General features: G+C 41.8%; 1 pseudogene; it reads right to left on the bottom strand.

Annotated features, from left to right (window-relative positions):
* Positions 1 to 3,603: 3,603 nt before the first annotated feature.
* LOC116598233 lies at positions 3,604 to 5,398 on the bottom strand (annotated as a pseudogene).
* Positions 5,399 to 7,595: the final 2,197 nt, after the last annotated feature.

Genomic DNA, 7,595 nt, shown 5'->3' on the forward strand with positions numbered 1-7,595 from the left:
TCTTTTAAGTGTACAACAGCTCTGCAGCTTGGTATTTTGAAAAGACGTAAGGTTAATGAGTAATTGGGAGGTCTAGATTCAAGCTCTGGCTGGGTCATTTACTCATTGAGTAACCAATTCAGTCATCTGTAAAATGGGTAATCACGGTTGCTTCCCAGACATCTTAATGGGTGTTGGATAATGGGATTTTAAAAAATGCCTGAAATTCACAGCTATTCAACAAGCCATCAGGAGTATTATAGTGACACCACTACTACTATAACTAGCCCTATTCCAGTCTGCTCTCCTGCTCGTGGTATCTCATCCCTCCTCCTCTCCCCTCAATCCTCATTACTAAGCATCCTTACATCTTTCTTGGGGCACAGGCAGAAAGGAAACACTGTGAAACTTAAATCCATCTCTTGTTATTTGTGTTTCCAGAAAAAAGTCCTTGAAGTGTGCCAGTTCCCAGGGGACTGTGTGTGGGTCTCAGAGCTCTGAGTCATGGGACGGCCACAGGCTGTCAGGGTGTCTCCCCTTTTCCCTCTGATGGCTCCTTTTGTTATGGCTCCCAGCACATCCCAGTTTCTAACATACTTCTCCACCCAAATAACCTCTCACTTTTATGATTTTAAGTAGTTTGTCAGGAGACAGACTTTTACTACAAGCTGACGTAGGACTAAAAGTAAAGGGTGTTGCTGCTATTGTCATTAGCCAGTGCGATTTTATAATGGGCTTTTCTTAATGTTGAAAGTGATGTGGTTACCTCCATTCCCACCTCGGAGAGGCCCAAGCAGGTGGGGGCCCCTGACAGGGAGCTCCTGTTCACTGCAGACAGTGTCTTTGAAAAAAAAGGTACGTATGTGGAGGGCGATTTTTTCTTGCTTCAAAGCACAGCCCTCTTTCTTGGAAGGAGCAAAGGAAGCAGGCAGGGAATCTTCTTTATAAATTGTCAATTGGTGATGGAAACGACCCGTTTTCCAAGTTTGGGGTACTTGGGAAACATCTGCAGCTGGTGGTTTTGGACTCCTTGGCATGCAATGTCAAGATGGGTCCTTCATATCAGAGCTCATCACACCCACTGGCCAAACCTGAGGGGCCCACCAGGTTATGGTAACCCGAGAAGCTGGCCCATAAATGGAAACAGCACCTTTTCTGGGCTTGGCCTGATAGCACAATGCTCTTTGTTATCTTCCTCCACAGGAAGCTGACAAAGTATAAAATCTACTTAAGGAAGTCAACAGTCTTGCTTTTCACACCTCTTTAATTTACTGAGGAGCCACAAAACTCCAAATCAAATATTTAATTCTAGGTTCTGTCCCTGTCTTGAGATGGGGCTCCAGGGTCTACTAGGGCACACAGCCTGTCTGAGTAAGACACCTGATAAAGGCAGGCATTGAGGGGTTGGTTTATGGTCCTCACCTGGCTAGAGCATCACTAAACAGTGAGTCCAGCAAACAGAGGGTGTTAAGGGAAGTGACAGGGTCCTTATGGCTTCAAAGCAGGAGTGGTCTGTGTTCTCTCTGGGGATCTGAGAGGGGAGTGCTGGGAGGTGAGGGAAAGCAGCAAAGATAAGAAGCAGCTGGGTGTCATATTACAAAGCTGAAAGGAAGAAGTGGAGAAACCAAGAACATGCAAAAGAAAGATCACAGAGAGTTATTATTATGCAATATGCCCACTGCAGACAGATAGGCGGCACTGGCCTTTCATCTTTCTTAACCTCAGATTCCAGAAAGCCTTTGCTGTAGCCTGGTCGGTCACACACAGGCACAGGCTGGGGTGAATGTCAAAGTCCTGGCAAATTCCAGCCTGGACAAGAGGGTAAACTTGAGAAACATCTGAGTCTTTATCAGTGGACTGACATACTCAGTCCCCATCCCAGTTATCAGCTTCCCAAACTTAGCTCCCTTCTGTTGCCTCCACCCTCTACGTCAAGCGAGTCAGATCACTAAAAGGCAGTGGGAAAATGGGTCTGTTGCCAACACCACAGATAGCAACTCATGCAGGGCCCCCACCTGCCCACCTACTTGGCAGGCACCACACTAGGCGCATGCCAACTTGTGCTGAGTGAAAAGTGAAAACCCAATCCACCAAAGAGTTGTTTTGTCTACATGACACCGCACCAACCAGTTGTTTACATTGGTGCCACATGGCACCAAGGGCTGTTCTGACCGACATCATGCATAGTTCACGGCCTGCATCTGACACCATGTGGAGGAAGGTAGAGCCATATGTAAGAGAATTCCTTGGACGCAGACTGGGTCTGGGCCCTGTTTTTGTATGCTTGCTCTTAAAGGATCAAGTGCTGTTTTGTCCACTGCCACCACTCTGAGTGTAAGCATGGCATCCGACGGGAAAATGTTGCAGAGGCTAAAAACCTGAAGGATGCCGTGCTGTGCTTGCAACTAAGAGAATTAGAAACTAGAGCTGAAAAGAAACAAAAGGTCAGCTAAGAAAGTATTTGGCATTTGGAAAAATGGCTTAGAGAAGTTAGTCTCCAGGTCACAGCCCGGACTTGGCTTAACCCAGTCGTGGGTTCTCAGCGAGTCTCAAATGACCAGCTTCCCAGGTAGGCAAATGCAGGGATGAATGTGGACCACGGAGAGAGCACTGAGGAACGCTCTGCCACTTCCTAACTGTGGTGCCTGGGCCAGATGTGACTTCTCTGGGGAACATTTGAGGTTGGCCTGCTGATGTCTTAGGTCACTTCAAATGGCTCTGATTCTAGGTAATAATCTTTGAAAAAAAACTAGAGCAAAGAGAAGGAAAAAGACCATAACATACCTAGGACGTCAGATTATTTCTCCCTCACCTGCACACGTATACAATACTTTGAACTTTTTGTGTTTTCTCACTCACCACATTACCGGTCATGCTCTAGCCCTAGATATCCACAAAGCTCACTGCCTGGCTCCCCTCACTCTCTTCAACTTGTTAGGTAAACGTGCCTTCTCAGGAGCCTTCACTGGACAGCTGATTGAAAATTTCACCTGCCACTTCCATCTCTCTTCCCTGCTTTATTCTCTCTTTAGCACTTACCGTCATATAATACACTAAATATTTCCTTGTTTGACAGTTTATCGTCTGCCCTCCACATTAGAATGTAAACTCCACGAGGGCCAGAGTTGTTTCCCTAGCACACAGCTTGCTCACTGTTGTACCCAGCTAGGACAGCACCTGGCACATAGTGAGTGATTAATATGTATTTGTTGAACGAGCTAGCAATTCTTTTCTGTCCTTTAAGTAGAGCAAATACCTTTCATGAATACTCCAGGACATTGAGGCCAAGTTTTTCTAGGTCTCTGACTCCCAGCTTTTTGGAAAAACAAAACATTTCTAAGACCAGGCTTTTGCTCCCCCTGCCCCCACCTCAGGTGAGACAGGAAGGCTGGGGGGGACTGGAGTTGGGTATCCCCCCACTGCCTCCATCTCAGCATGGAAGGCTAGAGTGGGCTGGAGTTGAGTACAACCATTCCCTTTTGTTGGTTATGCTCTGGTAAAACAGTTTTTCCTTGAGGGCGGGCCTTGTTAAAAAGAACAGAGTGCTTCAGGCATATTTTAAAATGGCTGTTTTTCTCTTCTTGCTGGAAGCAGGACATTTTTTCCCCCTCTTCTCTTTCTTTCCCTCCCTCCCTCCACCTCCTCTCTTTTCTTTCCTTTCTTTTCTTTTTCTCTTTCTCTATTCCTTTCCAGGAAGAGCAAATACTAAGAGTTTTTTTGGTTTGTTTTTTGACCGATAGAACACATAAAACCAAGCAGAGAAGTCCCTAAGGAAATGATGGTTACATTTCATTGTTGTTTGCCCTTTGGTCCTTTGTCTTCTAAGCATTTATTATATTTTCTTATAAAGATAATAGACACTTATTTTTATCACAAATGCAACCCAAGTGCGAATAAACACATGTATTATCTTCTAACATCTATCCGTTCCTGCCACATTCCTTTAAATAGAAAAAATAGCTGAGTGCCCCTTCAGAGCCTATTTGGCCATAGCTATTCCACCTACGGTTTTAAAAACAGACTGTGACTTATCTTCTCAAATTCCCTCTTAAACTACATACAGCTCATTGTGTTAAAGAAATCCTGGGAAAGAAGTCCTCTTGGTATTGCTGATAGCCTCCAAAAAGGGAGGATGGTAGCCGGGCTGAAGGGTCTTCTGCAAACGGAGGACACTGGGAAATGTGCAGAGGTGAATCTTGTTGGCAAGATCCCAGCTCCTTGAGTCGAAGCTAGGAGAATGCCACCCATCATGGCTGACCCAACCACGGCCACTGGTCCATTCCTTACTGCCAGTATGGCTCCTATTATGGCACCACTTGTGATGGAGGTCTAGGGATCTTCTTTCCCTCTGACTTGAACCATACTGCAGTCAACTATGGAAAATAAAACTCCCCAAACTGCAAAGCTACCCCCCAAGTGCAGAACCCTGGTTTTAATAGCTGTCAAACTCCCTCATAGTCTGTGGTTTACTCCCACTGGAGAATTGCAAAAACCTTTGACTGCCTGAGAGGTCACCTATGGTCCCCATCTGAAAGGCCCCACCACAATCATCTACAATTCGCCGAGGGCAAGGCTGTCAGGTGCACTCCTCCATCCTGACTCCACCTGTGTGAGAGATCTTCTTTTTGATCTTTATCATGACAACTCTATGGGGCTCCTGTTAGTAAAACTCACAAAAATGTGGTGGTCTAAGACTGGGCATCCTGGAGATTTTCACTCTCAAACGTGTCTACACTGAGTCTCCAACAATATAATATGTCAATTAGAATGTAAGTTGGCCAATTCGGGGTTGGTTCTAGCAAGGGTTTCTGTTTCTGGGCTTCTGCTCTGGTAAGCTGTCGTTCTCTGTATCCACTTGTCTACCTCTCTAAATTTGGGGGCAGCAGTTTTCCCTAGGATCTCCATTCTTTACTGGATCTGAGAAGAACGGCTGATTTTGTTTGTTCAGCTCTTTTCTTGGTGTGCAGAAAATTTTCAAACTCTTTACGTGCCAGACCAGATTAAAAAAACAAAACAAAACAAAAAACTACTGTTAAGTTTTGAGAGTTCATATATTTTAGATACTAGTTCTTTTTCAAATATATGGCTTGCAAATATTTTCTCCCAGCCTATAGCTTCACATCCTCTTCACATGTTCTTTCAAAGCAAGTTTTTTATTTTATTTTATTTTTTTAACTCTGGTGAGGTTCAATTTAGTTTTATTTTTATGAGGTCCAATTCTTTCTTTCTATAGATCCTGCTTTTAATGTCAAATCCAAGAACTTTATACCTATCCCTGGACCCTAAAGATCTTCACATTTTTAAAGGTTGTATATTTTAAAATTTACATTTAAGTCCACGATCCATTTGTAAAGGAAGTGAAGTTTAGTTGAGGTTCTAGGTTTTTTTTTTTTTTTTAAGATTTTTATTTATTTATTTGAGAGAGAGAGAGTGAGAGAGAGAGCATGAGAGGGGAGAAGATCAGAGGGAGAAGCGGATTTCCCGCTGAGCAGGGAGCCCGATGCGGGACTCGATCCCAGGACTCCAGGATCATGACCTGATCCTGGCAGTTACTCAACCAACTGAGCCACCCAGATCCCTTTCTTTTTCCTTTTTAAAGACTTCATTTATTTATTTATTTGAGAGAGAGAGAGAGAGAGAGAGAGAGCGAGCATGAGATGGGGGAGGATCAGAGGGAGAAGCAGACTCCCCACTGAGCAGGGAGCCCAAAAGAGGTTCTAGTTTTTTGCCTTTGGATGTCCAAAGCTCCAGGACTGTTTGTAGAAAAGGGTGCCCTGTCTCTACTGAATTTCTTTTGTACCTTTGTTGAGAATCGGTTGACTAAATTCATGTAGGTCTACTCTGTTCCACTGACCTGTCTTTCCAGCAATACCTCACTGTCTTGATTGCTGTCGTTATATACTAAGTCTTCATATTGGATGGAGTGATCCCTCTCACTTTATTCTTCTTTGTTGAAAATATTTTAGCTATTCTATGGCCTCTGCCTTTTCATATGTTTCAGAAGTTTGTCTATGTCTACAGAAGTCCTTTCTGGGATTTTGGTTGAGACTGCATTAAACCTATATATCAATTTAAGAAGAGATGACATTTTACTATGTTGAGTCTTCCAACCATGAACACTGCATCTCTCCATTTGTTTAGGTCTTCTTTGATTTCTTTCACCAGAATTTCATCAACATTTTATAATTTTCAGAATACATATCCAGTGCATGTTCCATTAGATTTTCATCTATTTAAATTTACTTGGGGTGATTATGAATGATACTGCTTTTAACTTTATTTTCTGCATATTTATTTTTTTAAAGATAATATTTATTTATCAGAGAGAGAGAAAGCACAAGCAAGGGAGAGGGAGAAGCAGGCTCCCAGCCGAGCAAAGAGCCCGAGGAAGGGCTCGATCCCAGGACTCTGGGATTACAACCTGAGCAAAAGGCAGATACGTAATCAACTGAGCCACCCAGGTGCCCCTATTTTCTGCATATTTATAGCATATACAAGTGAAAATGATTTTTGCGTGTTGATCTTCTATCCTGTGATGCTGCTAAATTCAGTTATTAGTTCTAGGAGGGTCCTTATGTTTTGTTTTTTTTTTTTCCCTTGGTAGATTCCTTGGGATATTCTATATGGACAATCACATCATCTGCAAATAGTTTTATTTCTTTGTTTTCAATCTGGGTATCTTTAAAAAAATCTTTCTTGCCCTATCCCAGTGACTATGCCTTATAGTAGTATGATGAACAAGAGGAGTAGGAGCAGATATCCTTGTTGTTTGTTCCCCAAAAAGCAAGCAATCTTTCATCCTTAAGTATGATGTTAGCTGTAGATTTTTTTTTATAGATGTTGAGATAATTTTCTTCTAATTTGTTGAATTTCAAAATACACAAATGGGTGATAAATTTTGTCAAATATTTTCTGTCAACTGATATATTGTGATTTTTCCATCTTTATCTTGTTGATATAGATTACACGGATTTATTTTCAAATGTTAAACTATGCCACACACCTGGAAAACAATTCTACTTGGTTATATTGTAGAATTCTTTTTATACACTGTTGGATTTGGTTTGCTAATTTTTTCATTTTTGGCATCTAAGCTCATGAGTGACATGAGTCAGTAGTTCTCTGTTTTTGTACTGGCTTTGTTTGGTTTCCTTATCAGGGCAATACTGGCTTCATAAATGAATTCGAAGTGTTCCAGTCTTTCTGTTTTCTTGAAGACATGATGTAAATTGATGTTAATTCTTCTTTAAATGTTTGTTAGAATTCTCTGGTGGAACCATCTAGGCCTAGAGATTTTTCTTTAGGAGCTTGTTTATGTAGTTATTTATTATTATTTTCAGTAGCTTTTAAATTGTGAATTCAATTTATTTAATAATTATAAGAATGTTCAGATTATTTGATCTTGGCCAGAGCTTGGTAATTTATGGTTTTTGAGGAACTTTTCCATCTAAGTTGTCAAATTTATGAATGTAAAAATGACTTGGGGTATTCTTTTTATTATCCTCTTAATGACTACAGGATCAATGATGATATCCTGTTTTAGTTCTGATACTGGTGCTTCATATTCTTTTTAAAGAATTTTTTGCCATCAGTCTCAGTCAGGTTTATCAAGTCAG

This window comes from Mustela erminea, chromosome 9 (genome assembly GCF_009829155.1).
Source record: "Mustela erminea isolate mMusErm1 chromosome 9, mMusErm1.Pri, whole genome shotgun sequence".
Lineage (NCBI taxonomy): Eukaryota > Metazoa > Chordata > Mammalia > Carnivora > Mustelidae > Mustela > Mustela erminea.